At 32.5% G+C, this 16,662-nt stretch overlaps 1 protein-coding gene across 1 annotated transcript in view; it reads right to left on the bottom strand.

Annotated features, from left to right (window-relative positions):
* LOC107437515 (U-scoloptoxin(01)-Cw1a) overlaps positions 1-6,395 on the bottom strand; it is a 29,099-nt gene extending 22,704 nt beyond the window's left edge. Inside the window, exon 1 of the mRNA XM_071184150.2 lies at positions 4,788-6,395. The gene's annotated coding sequence lies outside the window, so the exon portion shown is untranslated. The remainder of the gene's footprint in view (positions 1-4,787) is intronic.
* Between the last annotated feature and the right edge of the window lie 10,267 nt (positions 6,396-16,662).

Raw genomic sequence — 16,662 nt, 5'->3', positions numbered from 1 at the left:
CATTTAAAAATGTTACTTGTTATTAGTAGTAAGCTTCGGAGTTTGAAAAATTACTTATCTACCCATGTGATTAAATTCATCAAAAACATAAGGCATATGAGGCCTGATTAGCGTGTTTCGACGTTTTTAGAGCTTGCTTGATTTTAGAAACATTTGATTGTTTCCTTAGTTTTTTACTGCCCATTATAGATGTGTTGCATTAAAACTTCTAGGTTCTAAACTCTGATAGACGGAGGCCAAGAAAAAATTCTAATTTGGTAGAAGAAATTTGAGAACAAATAGTTTTTATTAATTCCAATCGACAAACATATGTTTTTAAAGTAAGAGAACATGTATTTAGAAGTTGAGACTAATTTAATGTAAATTTTCTAACAGACTCGAGAAACATCCGTCGTCTCACATCAATTTTTTTAAAATTGTGGACACCTTTCATGCAATTTCTTAAATCTTCATTTATGGAACTAATTTTTTTTTTAAACTAATAATTTACTGTTTTCGAACTGACTTGACTTTTTATTTTTGAGATATGTGTGAAGTTTTTTAAAAAATAGAAGATTACAAACTCAGATATAAGTATTTCATGATTATAAAGGGCTTCCCAAAATTTAGGCAAGATTTCAATAAATGGAAAAATTTATTAATTTAGTTGACAACAAAAAATAGTAAAGCTAGTAAAAATGCAGAGCTATACGAAATCACAATGCGTTTTCATTGGTGAACAATATTTCAAAAATAATGAAAGTTTGGCTGTTACAGCTCGCGAATTTCGTACAAAATATAGTCGGTGAAGATAGTTAATGAAAAATTTAAAGAGACTGCATCAAACGTGAACGCTCAATATACTAGCTGTTAAATATACGTGGGTTCGAACATGTCTATTAAACAATATGGGATTTCAACAAGACGAGTCCCGCAGTGGATGGCTCTTCAAGACACGGTGCCCTATAGATCACCTAAGTCAAGCATCACTAACTGAGGTCTGTGTGCGGGTGGGCGATCATTTTTATTAGCCTGCAAAGGGACTGAGGTTGTGCGGTATTGATTCTCGTTACACTGTTCTACCGACTTCGCGTGCAGGTCGTCTGATTCTGATTACCGAAGCGGAGGATCAAAATTGTGATGGCATGGCTTCGGATCATCCTCAGGGATGTTTCTAAGAACGTCGTCAATAGCAGCCAAGCAGCTCTATTGCGGCGTAGACCACCAACAACTACATCAACAAGACGGAGCGTTACAGCCCGTGAATTAATCCAATTACTGCATGAAATATTTCATAACAGTGTATTTTCTCATTTCGGTAAATAATTGACCTCTAGAACATGTGATTTAAAACCATTGCTTTTCTTTCTAAGGAGTTATTTAGAGTTAATGAGCTGACGCCCACCCGAGCAATGAAGGTAGTCAGCGCTGCATCAATGAAATTTAACCGCATTTATGTTGTTGTTGTCATAGGCCATTAAGGCAATCGGTGCGATTGTTGTTGTTTTCCAGTGGCGCCATCTATGGAAAAGAATTCGACTTCTGCCACACCTATACGTCGCACCCGTTTATAGGACTTCATTCATTCATCCGCAGATCATAATTTTGACCTGAACTAGAGAACGATTAATCACTAATTCAGTACCCCCCAAGGTATTGATTTGTTATGGGAGCATGGAGGACTTTGTGATGAGACAGATTTGGCATGCGCCAGTCACCATTTATTACACGGGGAATCTACGGCCTGCTGGATTTGAGCCATCGATTTCACGGACATGGGACTAGCATCCTGCCAACCAGGCTATCCCGGCCCCAACCGCATTTATGCAAAATAGTTAAGGAAAATTTCGATAAAAGAGTTCGTATGTGCCAGAAAAGCTGTAGAGCTTGTTTCCTCAACAAGCTATTCCACACATAACCCTATTCTATGTTTTTCGAGTTTCAATAAAAAAAATCCATAATTGGAAGAAAAAAATAGTTTTTACATAATTCAAATACTGCGTAAACTTTGGGATAGCATTGTTTTTACTGTAGCTGATATAAATATGCAGGTTCTCTTATAAAGGGTCAGAAATGGAATAATTTTTATATCACTTTGAATACCTTTAAATAAAAATATTTGATGTAACACTTCGTCAAGGTTGCTACAACTTTTCACGATAGTGAGTTTTAATGTACCGATTTTATGATTCAACCAATTTTTCAGAAAGGAGAATCTTTTGGAAAATGAATTCAACATCATTCATTTCCTTTAATTTGTTGAATTCAATTGTCAAGAAAAATTGCCACAAAACATTTAAAAATTTCTGAAAAATGTTAAGAAATGGACCATATCTTAGCTTTGAGAAGCAAAACACGTGTGTCGTAATATTATAAGCAGTAGGGCAACACTTTTCGGAAAAAATTCTTCCTATTTGGTTTTTTAACATAGTCTTCTGTGCTTTGTAAATATGACTACACCACTACATATAAATGATTCAAAAGCTTATATCAAATGCCACTTCATTCTAATACTCTAGCGGTGAGGCATTTTAAATGTTGGCAAAAAATGACAAAATTTATGAATGCATTAGTTTTTGATTTTCTACCACTTTTTAAAAACTGTTGTAGTTGGCAGCTCTGTGTTGTACTTACATTTTTAAGTGAATTTACGCAGCGATGTGTTTAAAACTATAGCGTACCTGCCAACTTTTAATCCCTTCCATTATCATTTTTCCCAGTGGTATTAAAATGGAATTAAAACTTCAATTTTAAGCAAACAAATACGTTGTATTTGAGAAAACTTAGGTTGACAACCATGATAGTAATCAATATTAATATATGTGCTTAATTTTTGTAAGAATAGGGGTGATCAAAATCATTTAAAAATTAAGTTTATAAAATAAAAAAATGGTATATAATTACTACCACTTTAAATATGAAAATAAAATCTTCTGGAAAATCCGGAAGAGTGGGCAAGCATGCTTGCCACCACAATGTAGCAAAATTTCAAAATGTTTTTAAACACAATGTATATATGTCACGATGTATGGGATGCTATAGTGTTAATAATAGAATAGTAGTGATAATAATAGAAAATATTACCACTTGTTTGATTTTATTGCTTTCAAATTCTTAAATCTCAAATTAGTACTGAATATTTAAATGGATATTATGAAATATATTTTAACAATACAAACAAAAAAAATCATCGTATTTACCATCTATACAAACAGGAATCAGATGTTAATGGTGAACGATCCGTGCATTCTGATTGGGTTGAAAAACCACGCGGTATGATCAATTTTTCTCACTTAATAATACTTTTTGGTTCTCCTCAACACAAAGTTAATGAAAGTTACAAAAGTATTGCTTTTTTTTTATCCATCATTTTAATGTATTTATCATCATTATTTATAAAGCTCAGCAAATTTATTAAGTAGCAAACATACCATTTTGCTATTTCATTTTTTATTTCGCAATGATTTAGATTTACAGAGAAATAGAGTGATGAATTAGCGAAAATTTGTTTATTTACTCTCTCTCGCTCTGTATGTATATATATTATATTACATTATATTACATTATATTACATTACATTACATTACATTATATTATATTAAATTACATTACTACATTACATTACATTACGTTACGTTACGTTACGTTACGTTACATTACGTTACGTTACGTTACATTACATTACATTACATTACATTACATTACATTACATTACATTACATTATATTATATTATATTATATTATATTATATTATATTATATTATATTATATTATATTATATTATATTATATTATATTATATTATATTATATTATATTATATTCCAAATTAAAAGCATTAATAAGATTTTGCTAAATTGGAAAATAAATCTAAGAACAAACTTCGGTTTCTGAATTCCGAAGCAATAGTATATTAAATAAAGAATATTTCAGAAAAATGTTCCAAATTTACAGCATCAAAGAACAGTAAAATTTCACTAAATTGAGAATGGAAATCATAAAAATTAAAACTTACTTTCTAAATTATAAATCAGCATTACATTAACTCTTTGACACAGATGAGACACAAGTGTCAGTTTTTTATATATATTTTTTCTGAAGCTCTAATTACAAGCTAATATATATTTTGGTCTTTTTTAAATTATAAAAAGCAGTATAATATTCACTAAAGAAATCTGTTACTTGATGGGAAATATATTCTTACTGAAATATAAAATTAAAAAAAGTAGTTTGTAAAAAAAAGTTTTTATTTACATTCAAAAATTTATCAATAATTGATTTTGTTAATTAAAAAAAATTAAATGATGAATAACTGTTTCTCTTAGACTGCAAATTTGAAAAATTATTAATAGCTACAAATTAATTATATTAAATAACTGCAAAATTTTAAAATTTATTGTTTGGAAATGAGCCATGTTTGACAGATTTTACTTTTAACGCAGGAAAAAACACCGATGTTTTATGCTGTATTTATAACCATAAATTTCTAAATGCTAAATATAAACATTTTTCACTTATTTTCTCTACCTAAATTAACGTAAAATAATAAAAAAAATTAATGAAAAATATATTTAATAAAAATTCTGCTGTTTCAAACTTTAAAGCTCAAATATCAATAAAATATCTCTGTAATAAAAAATAATAATTTAAAAAAAAATTAAAATAAATTTCTAAAATCTAGAGCAACATTACGTTAAGCAAAGCAAATTTGTTAACAGTTTTCTAAATTTATAGTCTGAATACAAGATGAGAGAAAATATAGTCTGAATACAATTAGAAAATAATAATTCAAAAAAAAAAAAAACTTACCTTCTAAATACAGAAATAATATTTATCTCCAATAATCCCACCAGATGTGAAGAAAAAAAAACACTAAATTTCTAAAAATGTGTTATTTGTACGATGTATGCCTATCATCAACAGGTCATCACAATTCAAAACCGTCGGCAAATTTAAAATGGTATGTTGAATGCTCACTGAAAAATGCACTTTCCATCGGCCATAACGGGGTTAAATATCCATTGAATTACGTGACGTCTCTCCCACCCACACAACAGAACAAAGCGAATCCCCTCTCTTCGATTGCAAAAGTAGGTCCTCTTCCTCTGTCTTCGAATAAGAAAACAACGATTCTTAGGTGACGAGAATGCTCACACATAATCTATTTCTGGTTTCAATGTTACTTACTTTCAGCAAGGACTGACTATCTGTCATAAAATGAAGGAGTTAGAACTGTGTACCCTTTTGTTGTGTCATCAATATAAGAACAATATGAATTTGCTAAAATTGTAATACTTATTATGTTGACTAGTAACTACTCTTTAACATGTCGAATGCCACGCTAATTTTACATGGCGTGCCCGTCTGACCAAACGTTAAATATATATCCAAACTAAATTTGCAGATTTTGCTAGTTTTTTAAAAGATTCAGCATGACAATTCCTATGAAAGTGGTGAATTATATAAGCCTGCGAATTGTTTAGAAATAGTGGTGGATAAAAATCTGCTAAATTGAATTATTAAACCAAGAATCACAATTAATAAACTACCACTTGAAAATATTTATTCACTGTCCGGAGAAAGTTGGCATCTCTGTGTATAAAAATAAAAAATTTTTTGTGTGTTCTATATTGCATTAATTTCTTCAAACCATTTTAGTAACGATAATAATATAAAAATATTAAAAATTTACAAGAATTATGTGTTTCTTATAATCTTGGCCTCGCCGGTCACCGGTGACCCCCGTGACATTCAACATGTTAAAAAAATATTTAATGATCATTCTGTGCATATTTTGCTGCAACTTTCACCAGTGAAAGTACAATATGAATCCCCATTTTTAAAGGATAAATTAATTACTTATTATAATGACTAGCTACTATACTTCAAAAAAAATATTTGATCATCATTCTGTGCATATTTACTGCAACTTTCACCAATAAAAATACAGTATGAATCGCAATCTGTTAAATAGAAGATTAATTGCTTGTTGTGTAGACTTGCTACCACACTTTAAAAAAAATCTGCCAAGCTTTTAATCATTATACTGTAGATATTTGCTGCAACTTTTACCATTGAAAATTCAATATGAATCGACTACTTAAATAGAAAATTAATTAATTATTAAATTGATTAGAAACTACACCTTAAAAAATATATTAGATCATCATTCTGTGCATATTTGCTTCAATTTTCATCAATAACCATTTTAGTATAATCTCCAGTAATTAGCATAATCTTCATTTTTTAAGTAGCACATTAATTTGCCTGTCATGTTGACTTATTACTATACTTTAAAAAATCTTTGCAACTTTTACCAATAAAAATACAATAACATTGTATTTTTCTGATGGAAATTTTATTACTTATCATGTTGACTTAGATTATTACGATCTCTAACAAAAAGGAAAGAAGAAAAAAAATCAGTCCAAATTTCAACCATATTATCGGCACATTAAACCATCAAATCGAGTAAGTTTACTTCAATCTTCATTAGTATAAATATAAGAATCGATTGGCTTTATCAAAATAAATTCCAATAATGAAAACAGGTTACTATCACTATTTATCTATTTCATATTACTAGGAGGCTTCGCCCCTTGCTCGCTGGCGCTCACCAACCTCCGGAACTGCTTTCACAGTTCATTTCGGATTGCTTCGCAATCCAATGCTCGCTTTGCTCGCTTATTGGATACGTTCTTAACGTCTAGTTTTTGGATACTTTTTTGAATACTGAAGTTACGAAAACTTTTCACTGTAGAAAATTCTAAACCTGTACATTTCAATGTTAATTTGAAATTTTCAAACAGTTCGCATATTTTTCTTAATCACACTATTCTAAATTTCAGTTGTTGAGAAAAGTAACTGTTGTAAGTTTTGTTTTAAAGTCTTTCCCACCAGAGGGCTAAAGCCATGTGTTGTAAAACAATATGAAATAGTAGTCTGCCACTGAACGCCGGATATAAAGCATCTATGTCATTTTGACTTATGTTGATAAGTTAACTTTCAAAAAATTCTATGGTCGGCAACAGCATTTTTACTTTTTAAGTTGTCTATTTTCATTTCTTTTAGAATTCGTTATTTTTTTAACGAAATGTTTTTTAACCTAACAGAATTCTTTGCCGACTGTTTTCTCTGTAAATGAAGAAAATGAAGTAAATATTTAACTGTTGTGAAAAGAATCTTATTTAGTTGTACAAAGTACTTCAGTCAAAATTTGGGAACCACGTAAGAGAATTATATATATTAGATCAGAAACACATCATTAAAAGGCAGAATGCTTTGGTGTTTTCAAAACAAAGCAAACGTTGCCACCGGCGGAAAAGAAATACAGCCAAAATTTGGGAGCCACGTAAGAGAATTATATATAATAATCATAGATTTAATTATTGAATCTATTGAAATAGAATTTTAAACCTGATCAAAATGCTCGAAACGGTCGAACATAACGCATATCTCAGTACACTGCCGTGAAGCGGCATTAACTGATTCGTCTGTGATAATGAGTCGATTATGTGAAAATGTGAAGTGGGAATAAATGGAGGAACTAATTGCTCGGTTACCTTAGAGTTTGCGACGTGTGCATAATTTCGGCTTCTGCCGTCGAAGGCGGCACTTACCGATTCATCGGAATTATGAATTTAAAAAAAATGAAACAAAATCAAGTTTAAGTGCAAAATAAATTTAATAAAAAGGGACATAGTGAGGTCGGAAATGATCTTGAAGGCCGATGAGACCACACTAGGAGTGCCGTGAAAAAAGGGCGTCCAAATTGTAGTAGTCATTATAATCAAGAATAATCATAAAACAATTGATAATATTCGAGTAAATAAGAATGAGCAGAGAAAAGTGAAAAACTACATACAACGAGTAGCATAATAATAATAAAAAATGTACTGTCAATAACTGAAGGGAAAAACATAAAAATAAATTGGCGATATAAATACAACATAAGGCTATTTACAATTATATACAGAATTAAGAAAAACAACTACACTGGTCTAAGAAATGAAGAGAATTTGCAGACTTGTGGTCGATTATCTCTAGAACTACTGGACCGATTTTAATGAAATTTGATACAATACAAAACAAATAACCATTCAATAATTGTAATACACTCACATAATCGTGCGTAACACTCTTTGGAGTCAGAAGGTATGAAACAGCGGTTGCAGAATAAACAAAAAAAATGGGTTAATAGGGGGTATGGACCCCTCTTACAGATATACAGGTGATTCCATACTTGAAATAAGGCAGTTTATCATTTCCTGTGGTAATTGGTCCCACTCGTTCAACAACGCTGTTTTCAATTTCTGGATGGTTCTCGGAGGGAGCTAGCGAGTTGCAATTGCCCTCCCTAGAGCGTCCTGGACATGCTTTATAGGGTTTAGGTTTGGAGATCTGGCTGGCCAAACCATCTGGCGAATATCCTCACTCGCTAGAAATTCGTAGACCAGGAGAACTCTATGTGGCCTCTCGTTATCGTCCATTAAAATGAACTCAGGGCCAACAGCACCCCTGAAAAAGTGAACATAGACCTCATCCCTATACCTCACACCAGTCACAGAGCCCCTTTCAGAGACATGGAGAGGTGTGCGGCCATCCAACATGATGCCTGCCCGAGCCATTAAACCTGGTCCGCCGTAATGGTCGATTTCGCGGACATCGGAGAGTAGGTAGCTGGTTCCTGGTCCTCTCCCTATGAACGTACGGCGAGAATCGGTGTTTGGGCTGAACCTGGACTCATCAGAAAAGAGAACAGTCGCCCATTGATCCATGCTCCTACCTCAAGGCTCTCTCTATAATTCTGAATGGACTCTCCTGTTCGTAGAAGTGAGCGGGTCGCAAGAATCAGGTCTTCTTGCATGCAGCCCTCTCCCATGATGTCATTTGAAAACAGTCACCCTTGATACACGTGTTCCTGTGACTGCGTACAAATCACGAGAGAGCTATAAAGGATAAATGGCGATCTTCTCTAGCCGTCGTGGCTCTTGGACTACCCTGCCCAGGCTTTCTCTCGATGGATCCAGTTAAGGCTCCTATACTATCAGAGCTGACTTATCAAGCAATATTGGAGCAAACAAGTTCGCAAGTTAACGTTATTTTAGTACTCGTTATGTTATTACAGAGATGCCAACTGCTGCGGACTCGCCAAACTAATTTAAAATAACGGCAAACAACTATGAAGTAAATTTTGCAAATAGTTGACAATATTTGCTTGCTTTTTAAAAATGTAAAGCATGTCATAAGTATTATAAAGTGGTGAATCATTTAAGCCTACGCATTGTTTAGAAATAGTGGTGGATTAAAATCTACTAAATCGAACTTATTAAACCAAGAATTACAATTAATAAACTACCACTTGAAAATATTTATTCGCTGTGCTTATGTTAGCTCTTTGCTCCAACAATACATGATAAGTCGGCCTGTCTAATTCAGGGGCTCTAGATCCAGTATCCTGGAACTGTTTCCATAAGTCTCTACAAATCTGGATTGAGATTTGCCTGCTTCTAGCCTGTGCACAATGCGCCAACTCATTCCACGACCTAAACGTTGGTAGTTACTCCTTTTCACTGTTACAGTTTGAATTTAACCTATTGCTGCAAAATAACACCAAGAAATTCGTCAAGGTGTGCTAGCAAATGAAATGCGTCTGAACTTACGCTCACTTAAATATAAAGCCGGTTTCTCTACTGGCTTCTCCTACACCGTGAATGTATTTGATGTACACAAGATTTGCATTTTTGTCTAGAATCAGTGGTTTTACATTAAGTTCAGTTCTTTTCATGAAAATCTCTTTATTTATTCTACCAGTGCATATAGAACTGCCCTCCTGGAGAACTTAAAATCAATAATTTTTAGAAAAAACTAAAAACTGATAGGAAAAAAATCCAAAAAAATAAGCTTTTTATTATCGAACAAAAATATTTATGCTCATTGGAAGGCAAACGCTGTATCCCCTAAACCAGCGATTCTCAACCTGTGGGGCGCGAGCACTCTAGAGGGGTGGCGCGAGAATATTCAAGAGAAAATATTATTTAAACAAACTGATTAACTGGATGAAAGGCAAGCGCACAAACACGTAGAAAACAAAATACATTTCGACATATTTAATAACTTATTAAAGGGAAACAACTTATTAAATCAAAACTTAACCCTTTCGCGCCGACTGTCACAAATACGTGACAGCAAAAAACCGTATCAATCAGGGTAAGAAGATAAAACTGGTAATCAAAGTATTTCTTTAGCAGTTTATTTGTGGGCGGAGTTATAATTTTTTGATTTATTTAATTCACCATTACTTAGTTCAAAATAAAACTATTTAGTTATACTTTGAATTAACATTGATTATATATATGATTAAACTAACAATAATTAAAATAAAAGCAAAGTAAGTCTGTCAAATTAGTAACGACTACATTTAAGTTACCGTTTTTTATTTAATTGCAACTTGATTCTGATTTTGTACGAATGCTTTTCTGAATCACCCGTCCCCAAGGGGTTAAGGTGGGGAAAGAAGGGTGGCTTGGCTTTGTGGATTTTTCTTAATTTTCTGATTAAGTCTGTGAGGCGGAATTTTTATCTGTAACATTTTACACATATCTCTAAATATATACCAGATATACTTTTAATTGTAAAATAAAATTTCATTTATTTTATAGTACAATTTCAAAATTGTAGCTTCTGCTCCTAAGGTTTCCCACAGGTTCCAAATGTGATCCGTATATTGAAATCACTTTTTCACTTACTCAAATTATCTTTAGAAAAAACACTTGGACTGGCAAACGTTTTTTAAAAAGGCACTTTAAGTGTCTTGCTGGTAGGAACAAGTTTCCCGACTTTAAAAAAAGATATTTGTTTTTTGAGTGTATAATTTGTTTATGGATTTTACATTGATAGCTCTTGTGTGAAGTCACTAGCGATTCTTATGAGTTAACTCATTAGAATTAATCACGAATTACTGAGTTAATTTTTTCAAAAGGATAAACTAACAAGTGAGAGTTAAATGACCATACTAGACTTAACTAACATCTTGCCTCGCATTTAAATAGTAACTCTGAATGTACTCAACCATGTCATTACAAAGAGAGGAAAAGATTCTCGATCTCTGGGTTCTCATTTTTATATAATTTGCAACGATAGTAACACAACGTAGTTAACACAATATTTAAACCAGGACGCCTTTCTTTCGAAGCCAAAGCTTCTCTGTAGATCATGCAATGTGTCCAGACGCATTGAGGCGATTTTTGTTTTACAAGTGCTTATATACTTTCGAACATTCCGGATATTGAACGATCACCATCGGTTCATATTCCGATGCAATTTTTCCATTCTATGTTTGCCTCATTCATAACATCATTTAAAATAGTAAATAATGCTAGCGCTGTTGTTTTGAGTTCTATTGATTTGCAGAAAAGTAGTTCTACTACTGACATATTATCACAAAATCAAACATAGGCAATTAAATGAGCATCTTTATTAATATATGTTACTTCATCAAACTGTATTAAAAACACTTTGTCACGCAACATCGAGAAAATCTGACACTACATTTTCAGCTGTATCACCAATTCGACAAGCAACAGTATCATTTGAAAGAGGTATGGACTGTAATTGTTTTGAAAAATTAACTCCAAACATAATTTCTACAATCTTCAATTGCTGCTGGCTTTTACTTTACTTTTGTTTTGGCAGTTAGTAAAAAATAATTTAAAGACAGAATTCAAAATACTCAATATACATAATTGTTGTATACATTTTACTGTAAGTGGGGAAGGTTAAATCATCATACTATGCGTATTTGTTGCAATTTTTACCAATAAGAACACAATAAAAATCGCCTTTTTTAAATAAAAATTTAATTATTTAATATATGGTTACCCCAATCTCGAAAGAAAAAAAACAGTCCTAATTTGAACTATATTATTGGTACATTGAACCATAAAATCGAGCGAAATTGCCTTATTCTTCATCAGTATAAAAACAATAAGAATCGATTTGCTTTATCAAAATAAATCCCAATAAATTAAGTTACTACCACTATTTATCTATTTCATATAATTATCTGTGACGTTAAGCGCAAACTAAGTGATTTGTTTGATCGTTACTATGTAGCATTTTTTTTCTTCCAAAACTGTAAAGCTAAGAAGCACAATTATTTCACAATTCCATTTTTTATTTATTTTAAATTAAACAAAATGCGAAGAATGTTAAAAATTAAAAAAAAAGAAAATAGCCGAACAAAAAATTGGACACTTCCAAGGATGCCATGCTTTCTCGCTGATATTCATACTTATGCTTTTAATCGCTTATAAAAATTTCTCATACTGTAAATTTTTATATAATTTAATCTTTTAATCTGATATTGAATTTTGATTTATGTATAGATTTTATTATGTATTTTGCATATATTTTTGCATTAATACGTTCACGCCTGGAAAAGTGAAAATACTGGTACGGGAAAAGAGAAAATACTGGTAGAAGACTATTTCAATATTAGATAATATTCGGGAGGAGTTAATCTATTCTCAACAATAACAATTTACTGTAAGGAAATTTATCACGGCAAAGAAGCAATTCAATATAAAAATTGCATCCGTTAAAAACAATTGGTAGTTATGGATTCTTATTATTCCTGGAAAAAAACTAAAAAATGAAATTTATTGTTACCAGCTTTTACTCCGGTGCGCTGTCAAGATGAGACAATCTAGCGTGACCCACCAGTGGGTCACCCCGGAGTGAACGTGTTAAAGATTAGTTCCAGCATACTATAAGTGGGGCAGTTATTTATTTTTTTTTCTTCCAAAATGTAAAGATTAGTAGCAAGCAATGGTGATATTGAATTTTAATTTGGCATATCTTTTAATATTCCAGCATGTAAAGATTAGTTCAAGCATACTATTATGGTGGCACTTATTTTTTATTTTGAAAAATACAAACATAACAAATCAATAATTCTGGGGAAACTGAACTGGAGATTTTATTTTATAACCGTCGTTGAACAGCCTGCCCAATTTCGAGTTTACGACTACCAATGCTCAACTCCGTAGCCTTGTAATTTTGAACCCAAACCAGAAGACAAAGGAACTCCAGGATCAAGTATTAGGAGAAATGCTTTGATGGAATTAACACACATTTGCGTTACATGGAGAGAAAAACCACGGAAATCTCTCCCGGTGAGTCTGACGGCAAGGGGACTCTAACTCATGGTCCTTTTACCACTGAGAATAGTATTACGCCGGCACTGTGTTCGGTTCGGAATTCGTACCGACCAGTCATCGCTAGGATTCAAACCCGGTACACCTCACTGGGAGGCGAACGCTTTCTGGGCCATCACGGCTCTTGATTTGGAGATTGATCGTTCTCTTTTTCAGATCAAAATTACTATCTGTGAATTAATGAATTAATTAGTCATCTCAATTGATCGTTCTCTTTTTCAGATCAAAATTACTATCTGTGAATGAATTAATTAATTAGTCATCTCAATTGATCGTTCTCTTTTTCAGAACACAATTACTATCTGTGAATGAATTAATTAATTAGTCATCTCAGAAAAAGAGACGGCACCTTTTTTCTTAAAAGCCACTTACTGGATAGCATATATTATGTTACCACTACTACATATGCTTGCAATTGCATTGTATTTAAATTTGCAAAATTTGCTGAAATGTATAAATTCAATGGTCCTAGTCCTAGTGTTTTGATTCTATTGGGCACCTGGGCCGCGAAGCGGCCCCTATCCCATTCATCTGGAATTTTAGAACAGTTTTGGTTGAGCAATGAGGTAAGCAGGCAATGGAGTTGCTTTTATGAATGTTTCAAGCTCTTTGCTTGAATAACTAAAAAGGAATCAAAAATAAATTGAGCAGCTTGCTCTAAACTGTGTTTGCTTGATTTTGGAGTTGTTCAGAATTGTATCAGCATGAGTAAACGTTATTTTCAGAAAGGTTGATGAAATTATTTGTTTTGATAGTTATGATATGAGGCGTCGGAGGTGAAATGTGCAGCTATTGGTCTGTAGTTTTTATCTTTGATATAATTTTCAAATTTAAAGATTTCATTAAAATTTGCTGTTTTACAATCTATGGCTTTATCGAAAAAATCTGCGTTTAGCTTGTATATATGCTGTGATAGAGTTGGTATTTTGAGGTCTGCATGTATATTGGTATTCCGGATGAACCATCTTGCACAGGTTATTTTTCTAAGGATCTTGTTTTGGCATTGGTTTAATTTCTTCAGTAGATGTTGAGGTATCGTTGTCCAGGCAGGTGAGGCATAGGTAAGTATTGGGCGGATCATTGCTGTATATAGTAGCTTCTTTAGTTTAAGTGACATATTCTGATTATATATTAATGGTTGTATGGCTATTATTGCTGCATTTGCTTTATCCATTGTGCTTTTGATGTGATCATTCCAGGTGAGTTTGCTATTGATTATAAGGCCAAGATAATTTGCTTTTTTAACTATTGGTATTGGTATGTTGAACATTTTTGGTTGAAGTTGTGGAAGTATTTTAATTCTTCTTTTTTGTATAATTAATATTTGTGATTTTCCAGCATTTACTGCAGTTTTCCATTTTAAGCACCAGTCTTCTATTTCGTCTATATGGTCTTGTAGTTTTTGAAGAGCATGATTTGGGTTTCTGGATTTAATAATAATACCGGTATCGTCTGCGTAATAGGCTGTTATGCTGTTATAATCGGCTTTGTTTATAGGAAAATCATAAGTGTATAATATGTATAATATCGGTCCCAGAATGCTGCCCTGTGGTACTCCGGCTATGATGTTTCTCTTTGTGGATTTTTTGTTTTTGATGGTGATTTGAGATGTTCTATTAGAAAGATAGCAGGATAGGAGTTTGATTATGCCGGGTGGAAAATTCAGCTGTATGAGTTTATATATTGTACCAGTGTGCCATACTTTATCAAATGCTTTGGATATGTCGATCATCAGGAAGGCTATTGTTTCTTTATTTATGATTGCTCTGCCAGTATAGTCTATTATTCGGAGTAACTGTTTGGTGGTAAAATTCAATGGTAAGTCGTATTGTATTTTTATATACAATTTAATCTTTTAAATAAAGTGGTGATGTTAAATTTAGATTTTATACATATTTAAATATTCACATTTTGAACGAAAAATCAATGTGATTAAAATTTTAGTATATTGACTACTTTTACTCGTTGCATTCTGAATCTTTTAACTCTTTTCAGTGCATCGTAGCTAGCCTGGCAAGTCAAATACAAGAATCACTAGAAATGCAATACCAATTGTTTTCGTTTAGCAACCACTAATCTTTAAACAGCAAAGGGTTAAAGTACGTCACTTCGCTTAGAATGTACTGTATGAGGTCATACTCACTAATACCTTATCTGACTAAAATTTTCGATTGAAACTTGCTGTTCTGGAAAGGGGTAGATAGTTCATTAAACCCTTTCGCGCTGACTGTCACAAATACGTGCCATCATAAAACCGTATCAACCAGGGTAAAAAGATAAAACTGGTAATCAAAGTAATTCTTTAGCAGTTTATTTGTGGGCGGAGTTATAATAGCTTGATTTATTTAATTCACCATTAATTTGTTCAAAATAAAACTATTTAGTTTTACTTTGAATTAACATTGATTATATATATGATTAAACTAACAATAATTAAAGTAAAAGCAAAGTAAGTCTGTCTAATTAGAAACGACTACATTTAAGTTACCGTTTTTTATTTAATTACATTCTGATTTTGTACGAATGCTTTTCTGAATCACCCGTCCCCAAGGGGTTAAAGGAGTATATGCAGGGCCCACCCTAAGCATTCGCTACTTCACCAAATGCGATGAAATCGCAATTTCGGCGGGAAAAAATTTGTTTTGGCCAGTTAAATTTTCTACCGAAAAAAAATATATATTCCCCTCCCTCTGAAAAGAAAAAGGTTAAAGATAATTTTTCTGAACAAATTGTAAATTTATATTTCATTACAGTAATTTCGGCTAGATACGTTCCATAACAAGTTAGCATTATATTTCCAATAATGTAAGCAACAAGAGAGATTATGAAACACTCCTAGAAGAAGGTAGGCCTCTGCACGAATATATTTAGTAGTTCTACGTAACGAACAAACTGCGCAGTGGGGAGTTAATACGAAATAGGTCACTACATACGGCTACTAAACTGCGCAGTGAGGGGAATTACGAAAGATGTCACGAAGTTCAGACGAATGAAAGATTGCATTTCTCGTTTTCGGCTGAGGCTTTTTCCTTGCTAAGAGGTGTTAAATTAAGCATGAGACAAACTAATGTAAAAAACAGATAAACACGTCCATTGCCGGATAACGCGATATTGCGTGACCAAATTTTGCCCTACAGTTTGTACCAATAAAACAGATTAAGTTTTAGCAATAAAGGAAACGAAGGAAATAAAAATATGACCACCGAAACCGACGTCTTAAGACCTGATTAAGTGAGTTTTTATTTTACTGATGATTTTGTTTGCGTTTCTTTTATAAATTGGTTATTTGTATTTCATGTATTTTCCTGGACTTCTATACAAAACCATCAGGGTACTGAAGGAGTTAATTTAGGCATTTGCTTCTCCCTCAATTAGAAATGGTTTTGTTTTATGGCTACTGGGGCCGGTACCCCCTGAAGACGTCGGCTTCGGTGGTCATATTTTTATTTTTATTTCCTTCGTTTACT

This window comes from Parasteatoda tepidariorum, chromosome 10 (assembly GCF_982258835.1).
Source record: "Parasteatoda tepidariorum strain Cologne lab strain chromosome 10, Ptep-v5.0, whole genome shotgun sequence".
In the NCBI taxonomy this organism is placed as follows: Eukaryota; Metazoa; Arthropoda; class Arachnida; order Araneae; family Theridiidae; genus Parasteatoda; species Parasteatoda tepidariorum.
This window is presented reverse-complemented; position numbering and strand designations above follow the sequence as displayed.